This window comes from Oryctolagus cuniculus, chromosome 4 (genome assembly GCF_051225735.1).
Source record: "Oryctolagus cuniculus isolate XC-2025 breed Fujian yellow rabbit chromosome 4, ASM5122573v1, whole genome shotgun sequence".
In the NCBI taxonomy this organism is placed as follows: domain Eukaryota; kingdom Metazoa; phylum Chordata; class Mammalia; order Lagomorpha; family Leporidae; genus Oryctolagus; species Oryctolagus cuniculus.
In genome coordinates, this window is record NC_142870.1 from 131,830,018 (window position 1) to 131,849,115 (window position 19,098).

At 44.6% G+C, this 19,098-nt stretch overlaps 1 protein-coding gene and 1 long non-coding RNA gene across 5 annotated transcripts in view; both read left to right on the top strand.

Annotated features, from left to right (window-relative positions):
• WWTR1 (WW domain containing transcription regulator 1) overlaps positions 1–19,098 on the top strand; it is a 147,163-nt gene that overhangs the window by 1,162 nt on the left and 126,903 nt on the right. The gene's annotated exons all lie outside the window — the stretch shown is intronic.
• LOC149127118 (uncharacterized) overlaps positions 7–19,098 on the top strand; it is a 29,787-nt gene continuing 10,695 nt past the window's right edge. Inside the window, exon 1 of the long non-coding RNA XR_016233255.1 lies at positions 7–17,824. This is a non-coding gene — a long non-coding RNA (uncharacterized LOC149127118). The remainder of the gene's footprint in view (positions 17,825–19,098) is intronic.

The window sequence follows — 19,098 nt, forward strand, 5'->3', positions numbered from 1 at the left end:
AAGTCGACCCGGAGCCGAGGGGCACAGAATCCCCGCGTCCTCAGGGCCCGCGCGCTTTGTCGTGTGTGCGTGTGTGAGTGTGAGATGGTGCGTGTCCTCCCACGGATCTTGCCCCCTCCCAGCCCCCGAATCCCGAAGGCTGGATGTACGGACTGTCTGGGTGTGGACATACTTGTAAGGGACCAGGGGCAGAGCAGAATCTGGTAAGGTTCATTGGCGTTCTGGAAGAACCAAGGAGAAAACAGAATTGTGGCGGGGAAATGCTCACGGGACACGTCTGTACTTCGCCCTGAATCTGGAGGACTGAAACAGGTTCCCCCTAGCACAGAGCCTTCGCGCCTTGCGGGACGGAGGGGGATCCTGTGAGAGAGAGGCTGGGAGGCTCAGAGCGGGAGCGGCCGTTGGTACAGTAGCTGGTCTGCAGCCCCTGGCTTCTAGGGGGAGCAAGCTGGGAAAGGGAGCAGCCGGGTGCAGCACCCATCAGGGTGACGTAATGACCACACAGCACAGTGATGTAATTAGCAACTGGGGTGAAGTCCCTGTGGGCTGGCCTAATCAATTGTGTGGAAATTGGGTCAGGAGTTTTATGAGGTTGCGCTGGGTCACCTAAAATACCATCACATCGGCAGCCTGCTGCTTCTGCCCTTAGCCTTGTTCCAGCCTTCTGTTACAATGGGTTGGAAGTTAGGTTTGAGTTTTCTAATTAGAGCCTACAGGAAAATACATTCTCAAACACTGGAGGTTATTGTTTCCGTTGTGGTACCCTACGATAATTACATTCCTGAGGAGAAACCAAGTTGGAACTTGAAATGTAGCTAGTGAGGTCATGGAGGGTCAGGCTAGCAAAGGCCTGGGTGGAAATGGTGCCAGCTGGGCCACTTGGTTCAGGATTGCCTGCACTTGATTGCACTCTCTGCCAGTGAGAAAAACTCCTCTTCCAGGAACTTGCCTTACAGTTCATTTAAATGCCTATGTTCCTTTGGTGGAAGAGCTTTCGTTCAAAAGTTGTTCTAAAACATGATGGCCCACTTAAAAAATATTATTCAAGTCCTTCTTTGGCACTCATATGGGGCACTTTGATTGCCATGAGAGAACTCTATGCATGCACACACGCAGATGGGTGAGGTTTATTACAGCCAACTCTGGGGCTCAGACTGGTGACCAATTTTTGTTCCTTCCCCTCCAAAAGCTGTTTGACAGCTTATGCAAGGAGGAGTTCATTTTTGTTTCTGGGGTTGGTGCGGTGCTGAGATCCAGAAACAGACTTGATGGCCGTTTATTTATTCCAAAGCTGGTCTTCCTGGGCTTGAACAGTCATGTGGACAAGGAGCTCAGTGCTTTGACTTCTGCATGGCTAATGGAAGTCTGGTAGGTGATGTCAAGACATGACATTTTTCTAAATCTGATATTGTTCCCAACAATGACACTGATTCCTATAGGCTGTCCTAATCCAAAGCAGCTAGCGGCCTGTGTTACTTTTGCCCAGGCAAATGCAGTTTTGCTTATTTTATTGTGACTTTTACAGAAATGGAAGAATAACAAATATAGATAGAAGCAGACTCTATAATTTCGGGGGGTTCTTTTTGGTCTCAAATAGTTTTCCAAAATAAAAAAGAATTAAAAAAATAGTTTTCCAACTGTTTATGAACACACATACAAGGTATGTGTTCAGTGTAACTGATTATTAGGAATATGAAATAAGAGTTGCGCTTGCCTAAGTAAATGAAAAAGATCCCTAAACAAAAGCAAAAAATTAATTTTATAATGTGTTTTGAACGATTGGAGTAGCTCAGAACTTCTTGTGAATTAGGGCAAAAATGGAAGTTAAGTCTTGGGTTTGGAGTAAATTGCTGCTGTCCCCCCCCCCCCCCCCCAACCATAGCCACTCCCTAACCCAGAGCAGGGGCCATCTTCATTTCACTCTGCATGCTCTGGGAAAATGACAGCTGAACAAAGTGTGTCTGTAGTCGATTGGCTTGGGCTCATGCTGTCCTGGATATCTTTCTATCTATCTATTTAGATATAAATGTATATATCTATATATATGTATATATATAGACATACATATATATGTATATATACATATAGATATATAGATATATACATATATACACAGATATATATATGTGTATATATATGTATATATCTCTATATATTTGCCAAGTAACTTAGAGAATTTAAGAAATTAGGTCATTGTGACTACTGTCTTTCAGAATAAGCAACCTGCCAAGAGGTCTCTGAGTTTCTTTGAGTGCTTTGTTTAAAATTGGAATAATGTAAATGGTATGTGTTACATTTGTTAGACTTGAAAGGCAATGTATTTTGGTGGATTAAGTAGAACCTTGAAAGATGGTGGCAACCGACCCTGTAAGTGGAGCTAGCAGAAGAATCCTATTCAGTCTTTTGGGAGTTGAGGGCTTTATCAACCAGAAATCAGAGACTTCAGGATCGACAAGGGACACTTCTGCCTCTTTGGCTAGGAAAGGACGAGAGTGTGACTTGGGGAAGGTCACTGGTAGTTTAGCGGTAGACCTTGGACTGTTTCTGTCTACTTACAGAGTTTTCCTTCCCTCCCATCCCCTCCTTTTCCCCGTGTCACTTCCCTAGACAAGCTGTATGTTTTATGGGAAACAGAATCTGAACATCTGAGCTTTCAAAAGCCTTTTGTTGTTTTCTCCTGTAAGATTGTTTCAGGCATATGATGCAATCACATCCTGGGACCTCCCAAAATTACCTTTTCTGAGTATTCACAGCTTTCTTGGTGTCCAGCCATTCCTTTAGGGTAATATGTAACGATGGAAAAACACAAGGCCTCTGAGCACTGCTGCTTCTCTGATGTTCCTGGATCAGCTTGGGATGCATAGATGTGGAGCTCTACCCATTCTGGCACACTGACTTTCCACATTGATCCCATTCAGTTTTTTAAAAATTTGTGGCTATGCATGCTTTTTGTACATAAATCAGAAAATGGAGAATTATAAAGAAGAAATGATCTAGCTTCAGATAAATTTTCCATCTTTATTCTTTTTTTAAAAGATCTATTTATTTATTTGAATGGCAGTCACAGAGAGAGAGAGAGAGAGAGCGAGAGAGAGAGATCTTCCATCCACTGGTTCACTCCCCGGATGGCTGCAATAGCCGGACTGGGTCAAGCTGAAGCCAGTACCAAGGAGCTTCTTCTGTGTCTCCTACATGCGTGCAGGGGCCCAAACACTTGGGCCATCTTCTGCTGCTTTCCCAGATGCATTACCAGAGAGCTGGATCAGAAGTAGAGCAGCAGGAACTTGAACTGGTGCCCATGTGGGATGCTGGCATCGCAGGTGGCAGCTTTACCAGCTATGCCACAGCACCTGCCCTGCTATTCACTTCTTAAACAAAGACTGTTTAACATTGCCAAAGCCCTGAGCCTGTAACCTATATTAATGCTTTGCCTAAAAGTTGACCTTATCTATATTATATGTGATTCCTAAAGTTGCAAATCCATGGGCCACATTTATGTAATTCTACTTCTATAAAATGAGTCATCACCCTATGTGTTAGGGTTGGATTTTAGGTTTGCACATTGGGGTCTGCTGTCAGGATTTCTGGGCCAATCAAAAGATGATATGTCCAGCACCAAAGTCAATGGATTTCTTCTTAGTCTCCACCAGTTGTTTTGCATTCATGTCACCTTTGAGTTTGTTCATATTTGCATCAGGACTTTCTTAAACACTTTTTTCTGGTGTTTCTAATTGCTTTTTCATGTGTTTATGTACTGTTTGTCTTTATTATGCTCTCAGAAGTTTTCTAGACAACTCACTCCATCTCTTCCATCAACTCTCCCTGAGCTTTGTGTTCAGCTTCCCTCATCTTGCTGTGCTGTCTGCGTTGACTGCTCTTCAGGCTCCCAGCAGAGTTGTCATCCTGTCCTGGGACGGCTCTCCAGGGCTGAAAGTGCTGTTTCCTTTTCCCATGTCTTCTTTCTTGGTTCATGCCCTCATTTTGCCACAGGCCATGCTGTAGTAACCTCTTAAGGAATGCTTTTGAGAGATAAATTTTTGAAATCATTTTCCATCTAAACGTATTTGCTTTAAAAGTTGTTCTCATTTTCCTTAAAAGAGGAAGTGATCCTGGCTTGTTTTTTTTTCTTTACCATTGGATGACAGGATCAGGGAGCTATTTTCATGAAGGGCCTTTTGTCATTCAAAATATGTTGTCTGCTACCTCAGTTTCCTTATGTGTAAAATGAGAATAGTAATACTTATCTCAGGGTGGCTTGAAAGATTAGATGAGATAACGCATTTACAGCATCTGCCACATAATAGATGCTTGGGACAAGTTAGTTCTTGCCTTCCCTTCCCCTTTCTCAACTCATGGACATGGTTCACTTGGCCAAAATCAGATGCAAAACCCTTGGCAGTAGGGTAGGTTGTTTTCTTTCTTTCTTTTTTTAAGATTTTTTTAATTATTTGAAAGGCAGAATTACAGAGAGGGAAAGACAAAGTGGGAGAGATCTTCCATCTGCTGGTTCACTCCCCAGATAGCTGCAACAGCTATGCTTGGGCCAGGCTAAATCCAGGAACCAGGAGCTTCTTCAGGGTCTCCCACGTGGGTGCAGGGGCCCAAACACTTGGACCATCTTCTGCTGCAATCCCAGGCACATTAGCAGGGAGCTGGATTGGACGTGGAGCAGCTGGGGCTTGAACTGTTGCCCATATGGTATGCTGGCATTGCAGGTGATGGTTTTACCAAGTATGCCACAATGTCAGTTCTGGGTAGGGTGATATTCAACTCCTGATTATAAGTATGGCTCTGAATGACAGTCTGGATCTGTCTGGAATTAAAATTTGCTTTTTAAATGTAAAGTAAAGATTTCCTGTTTTAAGAAAACCTACATGGAAATGTCCCCCATGGGTGCCCTGTCACTTGGGCGTCTTGAGCAGAGGGTGCCCATCCTCAGGAGTGTCTACTTTTTGTTGTTTGGAACCTTCCTTGTAACTTCTAGTTGGGTCATTTTTGTGCCTGAGATGGGGGAGTGGACAGCGGTGGAGAAGGGGGAGACAAGAGGGTGGGAGGGAAGGTAGTTGACATTTGCTGATGACCTGCTCTTTGCCAGACAAGGCTGTGAGCTGAGTCAGCGCTTCCCGAAGAGATAGCACCGCATCACATGCCCGTGGAAACGTTTTTCACAACCCTAGGTGGTTGTGTACGTCGTCTCCCTTTAACCCTCCCAGTGGCCCTGTGAAAAGGTACATGTTATTATCTCATTTTACTGTTGAGGAGACTGAGGCTCAATGAGGTTGAGTAAATGTTCCGGGGTCACATAACAGGTGAGTGGCAGAAATGGGATTTGAATTGCGTGATTCTAAAACCTGTGTTCCTACCCTCACGCCATGCTGTCTCACGCCAATTATGTGCTCATAATTAGCCCCTGTAATTAAATATTCTTGGTGACCAGATAACTCTGGAGTGGTGGATGGACCATTAGCATCTGCTTCTGAACTGAGCCTGAGTGATCCTATTTGGAGCTCTTGTTGATGATGATGAGATGATGATGATGAGAAACCAAGCAAACCAGAAACGGGTAATATACCTTCAGTGAGTGCCTATTTATATATTTTATTCTCATCAAGATTTCCACCAAATAAATCCACATCTTGTGGCAGTAAACACAGACGTGACAGGAAGGGTGGATGACGGAGGTCCCCATCCATCTCAGCTGATGGCAGGAGAGGGTGCTTTGCTGGGGACTTGTTGACAGTGCTAATTAGAACATGTTGGTAGTTTCAAGAAGAAAGACAGCAATGTTGCTGCTAAACTGCTTTTATAATTGCAGCAACTGAAAATACATGGGGATCTTGAAAAGTTTTTGGAAAATGTATATTATGAGAAAACTATCCATGGATTTCAAAAATTTTTTTTCCACAAAAAAATCTTTTAATTTCATTTTCCCACAAACTTATTGGCAAACCCTTGTACAGTGTGGTAGAGATCTGAGGCAGCGTTGAGTCTGTTTGCTGACAAACTCAGTTCAGACTTAGAGAATTTGCAACCTTGAATCTCAGCTCTTTCTTCCCCTTCCTACCTGAGTTAAACACCTAACCAGAGGCAGGGGTTACGGAATCAGCCAATCTAGGGGGCAGTTTTTTTCTTTTTTAAGAGTGATTTGGGAGAATGAGGACCCAGTAATTAGCTCATCATCCGAGGGCTAATTCTGAGAGGATGGCTCTTCTGCTCACTGTGGGGCACCATGAAGACTTTCTTGCGTGGAAATATTGGTAAAGCAGTGTTTTCCACAGTGTATTCTTTGAAACTCTTGTGGGTTCAGATGTTTTGTGAACAAAGAATTCCTAGACCAATAGGTCTGGGGATATGTGGCATGCTCTATCTTGAAGATTCACAATATACATTGAAAATACAAAAGTTCCTTTTTGGAAGAACTATTTTCGTTTAACCTAGTATTTCACAAACATGTTTGAATGAATTCTGAATGTTTTTATTTTAACCATCATCTGTTAGAACACACATAGGGGCCGGCGCCGCGGCTCACTAGGCTAATCCTCTGCCTTGCGGCGCCGGCACACCGGGTTCTAGTCCCGGTCGGGGCGCCAGATTCTGTCCCGGTTGCCCCTCTTCCAGGTCAGCCCTCTGCTGTGGCCAGGGAGTGCAGTGGAGGATGGCCCAAGTGCTTGAGCCCCGCACCCCATGGGAGACCAGGAGAAGCACCTGGCTCCTGCCATCGGATCAGTGCGGTGCGCCGGCTGCAGCGCGCCGGCCCTGGCGGCCATTGGAGGGTGAACCAATGGCAAAGGAAGACCTTTCTCTCTGTCTCTTCTCTCTCACTGTCCACTCTGCCTGTCCAAAAAAAACCCAAAAACCAAAAAACAAAACAAACAAACAAAAAAAACCCACCACACATAGGGATGTTCTACAGAACACACTTTGGGAAATCTTTTTGTGAACTTCATTATTATTTTTAGAGTTGGACTTTCATGTTTGAGGCTATTTAAAGTTTTTCTTTTCAGTGTGCTTTATGTGTATTTGCTGTATTTTCAAATATTTATTTGAAAGGCAGTTGCAGAGAGAGGGGGAGTGGGAAAGATGGAGAGATCTTCCATCTGCTGGTTCACTCCCCAAATGGCCACAACAGCTGGGGCTAGGCTGGACTGAATCCAGGAGCCAAGAACTCCATTTAGATCTCCCATGTGGATACCAAGGACTCAAATACTTGGACTGTTATCTGCTTCTTCCCAGGTGTATCAACAGGGAGCAGGATTGGAAGTGAAGTAATTCAGACACTCTGACATGCTATGTGGGCATTGTAAGTGGTATATTAACCCATTGTGTCACAACACCAGCCCCTTCATTTATATTTTTTTATTTATAGTCAACTACCAAAGCATACAAATATGTGAGATGCTAAGAATGTAGCAGTAAGAAATGACTCAAGGGGCCAACGTTGTGGCATACTGGGTTAAGCTGCCTTATATGACGCCAGTGTCTCATAGGGGGACCAGTTTGAGTCCCCATTTCTCCACTTCCAATCCAGCTCCCTGCTAATTTGCCTGGGAAAGCAGAACATGGCCCAAGAGCTTGGGCCCCTGCACCCACATGAGAGACCTAGAAGAAACTCCTGTTTCCTGGCTTCAGCCTGGCCCCACCCGGGCTGTTGGAGCTGTTTGGGGTGTGAACCAGAGGATGGAAGATCGCTTTGTCTTCTCTCTCTAACTCTGCCTTTCAAATTAATTAATTAATTAATCTGGAAAAAAAAAAGAAGTGGCTCTAAATATCATACAAGTGGGGTGTAGAGGAGAAAACCAACAATTATAGTCCAGTAGCAGTGTAATAGTATCATAATCCTAAGGGAATGCCATTCTCAAGTACGGCAGACTCCTATGAGGAATTCCAGTGTGGGAGCTTGCAAGGCAAATGACTAAAAAAGAGAAAAAAAAAAAATCCCAACATTTCTTCCTTGTCAAGTACCTACCGTGGGCCAGGCACTGTGCTTGGATGACACAATATCAATTAAGACAAATAACCATTTTTGCCCTCATGGAGATGACAATACAAGAAAGAGAAGTAAGAAAATGATCCAGTTATAGTACAGTACTAGTGATTGCATCACAGTCCTGATTTTAGAGACTCTACACATGCATGTGAATGTGTGTTTATGTGTGTGTGTTGCATGAGAGAGGAAGACAGAGAAGAACACATCAAATATTGGTGATTTCTGAAATTATGGATGATATTTGTTGCCTGATTTCTACATTTCTGGAGAGAATAGGCCTTGTACTACAGTAAACAAGTATTTCTCCTTATATCAGTGTGGGGTTGTAAAGAATGCAAGGGAAAGCAAGCAAGCAAGCAAACAGCAAGTGAGGCTTGAGGGTGGAATTGGCCAGGTGTGGGGCTGTGTAAGCGGTAGCTCAGTGTCTGACAACTGGGTTTCATGGTACTAAATGGGTGTTCTTTGGGAGCTGCTTGGGTGTTTCTTACTTTGAAATGAACTGAACAGAGCAGTTGCTCAAGTCTCAACGAAAATCGGCACAAAAGTCCCCTGAGGATAAAAACAGGCTAGTGACAAATCGTGGGTGACATAGATTTCTTTCGCCTTGTTCTTAGTTGCATGTGCTCCTTCCTGGGCTTTAGCCTTTAGTCAGTGTGCCGTGGAGACGCAGCAGATGATGAATAAGAAAGGAAAAGATGATGTTCGCCTGCTCAGCGTGAAGGAATGTGCACTGAGTGCGCAGGGCCGTGCCGGGCGCAGTACACACCTGTGCAGGGTCATGCCTGTCTTTATTCCAGGTTTAGGCGCTCATGGGGGCTGCCCTTTCCTGAAAGATCTGGAGCTGATTCAGCTAATTGACAGTGAAAAGTCCTTGAAGCCCCCTGAGTGCTAGAATCGTGTGTGCGAGGAAGTGCGGGATTGACCTGTCACCTCAAGCAGCCGGCAGGCTCTCTGGGGAGAGAAGAGGAACCCAGATAAAACTAGCTAACAGCTGGTTCCAACCTGTGTGGTGCTGCAGCCTCCAGCAGCTGCACCCGGCAGGGGTGGCTTGGGAGCCCTCTTGAGGTGTGCCCTAAGTCAGTCATTTTATTATGGTTACAGGTCCGAAACGTGTAACCGTGCTGAACAGAAGTTTGTTTCTCCCACTGGCTGTGTTCCCTCCAGCCTGGAACTTGGCACAAGCCGATGCCTGTGCCTAGAACATTATTTCCCTGCTTTTGGTCTGGTTAACACCATTGCTGCTTTTAGGCAAGGGCTTCTGGCCTGCCACAGGCTCTACTTTTAGATGCTCTTGCTACCTCTGCCATAGCTCCCTGAGTTTCAAAGCCATAGCACTGGTCCCCACGCGGACAAGAATGGTGTTTGTTTTGCTTGATGTTGTAAAACCTGGATGTGATGCATGACACACAGTAGGTATTTAATAAGGAAGAGATCCTGTAATTTTTCTTTGTAAATATTTATTTATTTATTAGAAAAGCGAGTAACAGAGAGAAGGAGAGATCTTCTGTCTGGTGGTTCACTCCTTAAATGTCCAGATTGAAGCTAGGAACCTGAAACTCCATCTGATTCTCCCACATGGATGGCAGAGACCCAAGCACTGGGCTGTTATTTGCTTTCCCAGGTGCATTAGTAGGAAGCTGGATTGGAAGTCGAGCAGCCGGAACTGGAACCAACACTGATATGGGATGCTAGCACCAGAAACAGTGGCTTTACCCACTGTGTCACAATGCTGGTCCTAAAATCGTGTGATTTTTCTTTTCTTTTCTTTTTTTTTTTTTTTTTTTGAAGATTTATTTTTACTTATTTGAAAGAGTTACAGAGAGAGAAGTCTTCCATCAGCTGGTTCACTCTCCAAATGGCCACAATGGCTGGAGCTGAGCTTATCCAAAGCCAGGAGCCAGGAGCTTTTTCCGGGTCTCCCACGTGGGTGCAGGGCCCTAAGGACTTGGGCCATCTTCTGCTGGAACATAAGAGGAGCAGCTGGGACTCGAACCAGCGTCCATATGGGATGCTGGTGCTTCAGGCCAGGGCTTCAGCCCAGTGCACTACAGCACCAGCCCCGGCCCCTCTCCCCTCTTTTTTGGCCATCTTTTGGTCATTTGCCTTGCAAGCTTACACACTGGAATTTCTGATAGAAATCTGCTGTGCTTGAGAATGTAATCGCATCATGTCTGTGCTCCTTGGACTGACAGTTTAGAATGGAAGTTCCAATTTTGGGATCGCAGAAGGTTCAATGTTCAGAGAAGTCTCGGTAAAGGAGGTAGGACATAGATGGAGTCCTGAAAAATGGGAGAGATGTAGTGGGTAAGCAGTCAGCCCTTCCTGGAAAGAGGGAATGGAAAGAAATGCAGTGTCTGAAGTGATGAGGGTGCGTTTTTCGGGCCAAGGAGAGTCTGACTTGTCTGGGTTAAAAGATAAGTGCTGACTGCCAGATGACCACACATCCCAGATCCTTTTAAACCTTCTGCTGGGAAACAACCTCCCTACCTCTTGCTTTTGAAATACACCAATCCTAGCTTTATCTGAACACGGCGTAGGAGTCCATCAGTGTCCCCTGTGTTGACATCTTACTAGTTGTTTAGAGAACTAAGCATTTTATACTGACTTAAAAGATTGTGAGAATGATTGAGCCTTTCGCAACAATTCCCCTACCCATCTGCCATAACTTCAGCTTAGTAAATGTAGCCTTTGCTCTCCACGGCTGTGGGGTACCAGCTTAACCCTTGACTCAAGGCCTGCCCCCACTGAATCTGCCATGTCTGCTTATAAATGAATAACTTTTGAGTCTAGTTCCAAGAATACTGTCCTGTGGCTTTTGGATAGTTTCTCTGAGTTTGAGCAACTGGGCACAGACGAAATTAAGATTCTGGAACCACAGTCCTCCTACCAAGGCCCACGGAGGCCCTGTCCCCAGACCGTGCCTCGCCTGAGCAGCCAGTGGCCTCCCTCTCCAGTACATGCTTTCTAAACTCACAAGTTAGTGCCTGCAGATGGCCTCTGCAAATTAAAAGAAAGAAATTTTTTGAGTTAGTCATAAACAAAGCAATTAAATAGCACAAAACATACACTGTGAGAAATCTTTCTTTTATCCCGTCCCTTCTCCCAGTGCCCCCTCCAGAGCCAAGGTTTCTTTCTTTCTGTTTTTGTTTTCTTTTAAAGATTTATTTATCTGTTTGAAAGTCAGAGTTACACAGAGACAGGAGAGTCAGAGAGAGAGAGAGAGAGAGGTCTTCCATCCACTCCCCAGTTGGCTTCAACGGCCAGAGCTAAGCTGATCTGAAGCCAGGAGCCAAGAACTTCTTCAGGGTCTCCCATGTGGGTGCAGGAGCCCAAGGACATGGGCCATCTTCTGTTTTCTTAAGCCAGAGGAGAGAGCTTGATGGGAAGTGGAGCAGCCAGGACTCGAATGGGCACCCATATAGGATGCCGGCACTGCAGGTGGTGGCTCTACTCGCTACACCACAGCGCTGGCCCCTAGGGTTTCTTTCTGTCTTTCCTGAGAAACTGAGTATAAGCATGTATGTCTGTATGTAGTAAATGCGTGTGTCCACCTAGACCATTTTCAGTACAGTACACATGGTCGTGAGCTGTTCACATTCTTCAGGACCTCCCTTTTTTCCCTAAGTATATCATGGAGCCCATTAATCTTCTGTACATAAATATCTGCTTTACTTCTTTTTTTTTTTTTTTCAAAAAAAGCTGGTTCTCTACTGTCCAACATTAAATTTGCTTCTGATTTTCTCTTTTTAATGCTGAAGATCACAGATGCCCAAATACCAATGGAGGGAGCAAAATGGGGAGTAAATTCTTCTGATCTTCCTCAATAGAAGTATCTTTTTCACTAGCTTCTCTGTTAACAAATTTGTCTGTTGTCTACTATCAGGAGTCTGCTTATCTTACTCAAGGGTGATACACGGGTCTGGCAAATGGATGCCCAGAGTGGTTGGCATGCAAGTGTGAAGTGGGTGCTCATATATATCAATGCTACTCAAATTGTGGTCCCTGGGCTGAATCGGTACGCAGCTGTAACTGGCTCCCGAAGGGCTGGGTTATAGACATCAGAGTGTTTGGCAAAATGGCATTGCTGTGACATTCGAGCTCCTGATCAGTGGAATTGTCTTGTGAAACAGGGTATTTTGGGTGTGTCAGACTTGCGTGGTGAGTCACATGTGGTCTGAGCTGTGTACATCGCATCCACAACAGGACTGTCTTGACAGAACGGCTGTTCACCAAACTATCAGGCAGTTTGAAAAGCACTGATCTGTTTCTCCCTCCCTCCCTCCTCCTCCCCCTCCCTCTCTTCCATCCTCTTTTCCATCTTTTTACCAATCATTTTATTTTTCCATCCATCTTTATGACTATTTTACCTGTCAAATCAAGCAATCAATTAACCACACCTATCATTAATTTTAGACTAACCAGTCTAAGAAGTTGAATAGTAAGTGTCAATATGGAATCAAACTGTATAGCATAAAGATTGTACTTTATCTGTTTTTGAGTACTTAGCACATCTTATGTCTTTGACCCCTACACTAACTCTGTCTCAGAAAAAAGCTTTGGCACACCTCAATTTTGAGCACTCCAATTATATCCAGTTTCTGTTCTTTAGAGTGCCCAGCCTGCAAGCATGCCAGCCACAGACTCAGGAATCAAAACACAGTGATGGGGAAAAAAATACACGTACTCGATTGTTTATTTAAAAAATATTCCTTTGTGATGGCTTTTCTGAAAATATTAAGATATGGTATATTTGCCTGTGAAAGACGTTTCAAAGATTGAGGGAGCAACTGTAATAAAACATCCAAAAGCAGACAATGCAAGAAATGATAAATATAACTAAAATGAACAACAGTACTTTTAGTGACTAGATTTTATTTGGTGGGCTGTTAAAAATTCTGGCTTTTGGGGCTGGCGCCGTGGCGTAGTGGGTTAACTCCCTGGCCTGAAGTGCTGGCATCCCATATGGGCGCCAGTTCTGTCCCGGCTATTCCTCTTTGATCCAGCTCTCTGCTGTGGCCTGGGATAGCGGTGGAAGATGGCCCAAGTCCTTGGGCCCCTGCACCCGCGTGGGAGACCGGGAAGAAGCTCCTGGCTCCTGGCTTCAGAACAGCTCAGCTCCGGCAGTTGCAGCCAATTAGGGAGTGAACCATCGGATGGAAGACCTCTCTCTCTCTCTGTCTCTACCTCTGTCTGTAACTCTGACTTTCAAATAAATAAAATAGATCTTTAAAAAAAATTCTGGCTTTTGTAATAAAAGTAATACACAGTAATAAAAAAGTTCAAACAGAACTGAAGGCTACAAAGTGAAGCGTTAACCTTGCCACCCTGACTCGGCTTCCTGAGGTTATTCCTCAAAACTAACCACTGTTGACTGTGTATCCTCTAAGGATCTATAATGTGTGTGTGTGGGTGTGTGTGTGTGGATTAAATTCTGGAGAACTTGGAGGTGACGTGGTGCAGCAGGTCAAGCCACCGCCTGGGAAAGCCGAGGAGGATGACCCAAGCCCAGGGGCCTTTCCACCCATGTGAGAGACCTGGATGAGGTTCCAGGCTCCTGGCTTCAGCCTGGATGAGCTCTGCAGCCATTTGAGAACTGAACCAGGTGATGGACGATCTCTCTCCCTCTCTGTCTGTAAATCTGCCTTGTAAATAAGTAGATAAATCTTTAAAAAAATTCTGGAGGATTGGATGTGACGACTGATGGGGAGTCTCTGGGTAAAAGGCCTTGTTGGAGAAATTGTTGTTCAGAAGTTGGGATTTGGTTTTGTGGATCAGGAAATTTATGTATTTGGGGCTCCAAAACTAATCAGATTTTAAATTTTTTACTTATTATTTGAGATGCAGGATTAGGGGGCCGAGAGAGAGAGAGAGAGAGAGAAGGTTGTCTCCCCACGTGATGATTCATTCCCTGAATGGCTACAGCAGCTGGGGCTCAACCAGGCCAAAGCTGGGAGCCAGGGACACAATTCACGTCTCCCATGTGGGTGCAGGAGCCCAACTACTTGAACCATTGCTGCTGCTGCGAGGAGCTGGAGCCGGGCATTTAACTGAGTTGCTGTGATATGGGAAGCAACTGGGTCCTAACTGCTCTGTTAAATGATTGCTCCTGGGGGTACAAATTTTACTTTCAGGGTCCTCAGAACTCATCAGCAGTGACTGAAATAGTTTCCATTCTGGAGTGAAGCCACTCACAAGAGTGATTTATGTATTGGAAAGTTGCTTTTGTAGGCCGGGAGAAAAAGGAGTGAAATCATTTGAGAGGATTACATCAGGGTAGTGAGAGAAAGAGGTGAAGGAAGATTTGCAAATTGCTGGCTGTAAAATGACACAATGATGGTACCTCTGATTGTAGTAAGCAGTGCTGAGAGGGCTGGAAGCGGTGGAGAAGGTTGTCAACACGCTGAATTGGAGATGATTTTAAGATATCCAAAGGAGTTACCTGGTGGGAGGTGGGTACTGTATAATGAAGGGGCTTCAAAAAGCTCATGAAGTGAGTGGGCAGTAGATGCAGGTTCCTTCGCAGCTTGGGATACTTGTACCCCATATCAGAGTCCCTGGGTTCAAGTCCTGGCTCCACGTCTGATCCAGCTTCCTGCTGATGTGACTCCCAACAGGCAGCAGGTGATGGCTCAAGTACTTACATGGGTCCCTGCCACCCATGTAAGAGACTCAGACTGAGTTCCTGGCTCTTCGCTTCAGATTTCTCTCTCTCTCTACCTTAAATATATATATATATACACATATACATATATATATATAAACTGTTCATGGAAAATGTGTATTATGAAAAAACTGTTCTTGGGTTTCACAATTTTTTTTTACACCAAAATAAACATACCTTTTTAAAAAATATTTTTATCTATTTATGGCCGGCGCTGTGGCTCACTAGGCTAATCCTCCACCTTGCGGCGCCGGCACACCGGGTTCTAGTCCCAGTCAGGGCACTGGATTCTGTCCCAGTTGCCCCTCTTCCAGGCCAGCTCTCTGCTGTGGCCAGGGAGTGCAGTGGAGGATGGCCCAAATACTTGGGCCCTGCACCCCATGGGAGACCAGGAGAAGTACCTGGCTCCTGCCATCAGATCAGCGTGGTGCGCCGGCCGCAGTGCGCCAGCTGTGGCGGCCATTGGAGGGTGAACCAACAGCAAAAGGAAGACCTTTCTCTCTGTCTGTCTCTCACTATCCACTCTGCCTGTCAAAATAAATAAATAAATAAATAAAATATTTTTATCTATTTATTTGAAAAAGAGGGAGAGAGAGGGGAGATCTTCCATATGCTGGTTCATTCCCCAAATAGCCAAAACAACCAGGGCTGGGCCAAATTGAAGCCAGGAACTCCATCTGGGTCTCCCACCTGGGTGGCAGGGTCCCAAGCACTTGGGGCGTCTTCCACTATTTTCCCAGAAGCATTAGTACGGAGCTGGATTGCAATGGAACAGCCAGGACTCCAACCGAGGTTCTGATATGGGATTATGGCATTGCAGCAGCTGCTTAACCTACTGTGTGTCATTATTGGCCCCAAACTTATCTTTTAATACCGCTTTTCCAACAACTTTCTGAAGCCCCCTCATATATTTGTAAGATTAGTCAAATGCACTTAAGGGGGGGCCTGTACTGTGGTATAGTGAGCTAAGCCTCCGGCTGCTGCTTCTGATCCAGCTCTCTGCTATGGCCTGGGAAAGCAGTAGAAGATGGCCCAAGTGTATGGGCCCCTGCACCCACGTGGGAGACCTGGAGGAAGCTCCAGGCTCCTGGCTTTGGATTGGCCCAGCTCCAGCCATTGTGGCCATCTCTCCCTCTCTCTGTCTGTAACTCTCTCAAAGAAATAAATAAAATCTTTAAAAAAAAATGCAGATACGGGTGAGATCCTTTTGAGAGAGGTTATCTCCATGGTGTCTTCCACAGTGGCTGTACCAGTTTACATTCCCACCAGCAGTGGATTAGGATAGCTTTTTTTCCACATCCTTGTCAGCATTTGTTGTGAAATCAGTGTTTTATAACTGAGATACGTTATAAGACTTGGGTAAAAATATTAGTCTAATTGATGTGATAATTACTTGCCATGAAGAAAATCAGACTCTGCTCTTAGCTGTGGCAAAGTCTTTGTCACAGTTGGTAGCACATGGGACTGCTACTACCAGGACTCATTATACAGCCATAAAAATAGCAGATTATATTTGGAGAATACCAGTTAAAACTTTATGGCTTAGAATATTAAGTAACTAGTTTTCAGGAAAGTGTGTATCTTTCCTCTCTTTGCTAGAACTGATTTGGATACTTGGAAAGGGGGTTCTGGGATTAATGCTGGTAAATTCTCTAGGCCGCTTTGCCCTTTCCCAGCATAGGTAAATAAAGTGCTTGATGATGTCATGCTGGTTAGAGTTTGAGACCAAATACGTGTTGTAGTTAAAGCCTGATTGTGTTTAAAAGGCTGTTCTGCGGCGTTTTGCTGATTGCAGCACCTGGGAGCCTAGTTACAGGTTTGGAATTTGTATATACCATCTGCGTTTTGTAGCAAGGCTAACAATCATAAAAGAGGCGGTGAACTTCATTGCTGGTTAAAAGATTAATTATGTTTTCTAAAGACACATTTTCTAGTGCAGTCGTCCTCACTTCCATGGACCCTTGTTTTGGGTTCTATGAAGGATAAGCCTGTGTATATGGACCTTTGGCAACTACGGGTTCTTCTTGCATAGTCATATCATCCAGTGTATAGTTCCCTGTTTGTGCATTTTCACATAAAATGCAACAGAAATCTGTATTGCAGAACATCTTGAGGGAAAAGACAGGCATGGCGTACAGATCCGTGACTCAGAAATTAACCTGTAACCAAGCGTACTTTTTAAAATATAATCCTTCTTTCTGAGGCCTTTTAAAAAGTGTAGCTATCTTGTCTATAGTCTAAGAGAAGTTAAACGTGAGCCACTGGTCCTGCATGTCTGCATTCTGAGGATGAGGATGGAAGGGCTATGCTTTGGGCTTGGGAAAGTTCTGCGATGGCCCAAAGGCTGTGATGTGCAGGCAACCCTGCCAGGCCGTTGTTTCCTTGTATTTCCTGTTGCTTACATTTTAATAACTCTGGAGTAGCTGGTGATTATTAACATATTTAACAGTAGGAGCAGAATAGTGTTGGGTCACTGTGGACAGTTTGGAGTGTCAACATTAAAGAAATGATTTTAAAGGTTAGATTCCCAAACCGCTGAAGTCTTTGAAACTTGGGCAGGTGAGTAGAGCAAGAACTGGCCCCAGCGCAGCCCTTTTTAATTATTAGCCATAGTGGAGTGAGTCAGGTTTTGTCACGGTGCTTTTCGCTTAACCTAATAATTGGCCAGCCCTAGTTAATTGGTTGAAAACCATTAAACGACTCAGACTTCCCAGTTGCACATGCAATGGAATGTCCAGCTTACCTCATGGCTGTGAGTAAAGGCACCGTGGTCTGGCTAATTAAAGTGCCTGTCCATACTCACCTCAAAGAAAAGCGCCACCAACAAGTTAGGTTTTAAGAGTTCTCAGAAGGTCCTTCTGAGGCCTGGTAAACAAACGGCGACCAACACGTACCTTTTGAGTCCAGGTTTGAGAGCTGAAGAGAAAGAATATTCTAAATCCCCAGGTCAGCCTCGAGATGTACTGATGCTGTGGAGTTGCTTTAGCTGAAGGGAAGGATCATATTTACTCCCAATTTACTACAAGTGGGTTTTCCAGCAGTGTCTGTTTTGTATGGTGAGTGTTGAAGTCTGCTAAGAACAAAACAAAAGCTTATAGTGTGGCGAGAGAGGACACTGTACAATAAGTACTAGCTAATGCCACTGAAATTGCAGGTTTCATTTCTGAAAAGTAAAGGTGAGTTTCTAAATATTTTTTAAATTTGAGGATTTTTTTTTGCCAGTGATTTGATATATAAGATAATTATAGCTCTGTGTGCAGATCTAGTCTATTACAATAGATAATATATCTGTGTAGAAAGTAAAAAGTCAATAAATCACAAGGGCAACTATGTTTTAGTGATCACTCAGGAGTTATTTTCATAGAAATCAGCTATTATATAAAAGTAGCTCATTGGCTATAAGTAAAATGGCCTCATCTGTCACTTTTTAAAACTGAATGATTGAGCCAAACTATTTTTTTAGACTTATTTATTTATTTGAAGGTCAGATTTACACAGAGAGAAAGGGGGGGGGGGTGGGGAGAGAGAGAGAGAGCCTCCATTTGAAGGCTCACTTCCCAAATGGCTGCAATGGCCAAGGCTGGGCCAGGCTAAAGTCAGGAGTCAGGAGCTTCATCTGAGTCCCCCACGTGGGCGCAGGTGCCTAAGCACTTGAGCCACCTTCTGCTGCTTTCCCAGGTGCATTAGCAGGAAGTTGGATTGGAAGTGGAGCAGCTGGGACTTGAATTGGCACTTATGTGGGATGCCAGCATTACAGGCAGTGGCTTAATCCACTGTGCCATAGTGCCGACCCCAAACTGTCTTGGTTTTAACTTTTATCCATAGACAAAGTCATTGGCTTATGAAAACCAGCTGAAGGACAAGCTGTCAAAACTTTTAATAAGCCTTTTAAGATGTGACTGTGGGGCCGGCACTGTAGTGTAGTGGGTAAAGCTGCTGACTGCACTGCTGGCATACCTTATAGGCATTGGTTCAAATGATGACTGCTCCACTTCTGATCCTGCTCTCTGCTATGCCTAGAAAAACAGTAGAGGATGGTCCAAGTGCTTGGGCCCCTGCACCCATGTGGGAGACCTGGAAGAAGCTCCTGGCTCCTGGCTTCGGATTGGTGCAGCTCCAGCTGTTGCTGCCAACTGGGGAGTGAACCATTGGATGGAAGACCTCTCTCTCTCTCTCTCTCTCTCTCTCTCTCTCTCTCTCTCTCTGCCTTTCCTCTCTCTGTGTAACTCTGACTTTCAAATAAATAAAATAAATCCTCTTAAAAAAAAAAGAAAAAGATGTGACTGTGGGGGACAGATAAACAGTTGAGATTGTTTTGCTGGGGCTCTGCATAGGTTTTGAATACCAGAAGAGAGTGCATGGAGTTAACAGTCGTTTCTGATCCTGGTGGAGAGGTACACATCTGAACACAGCGAGAAGAGTAAAACTGTTGCAAAGAGGGACTTTGTAA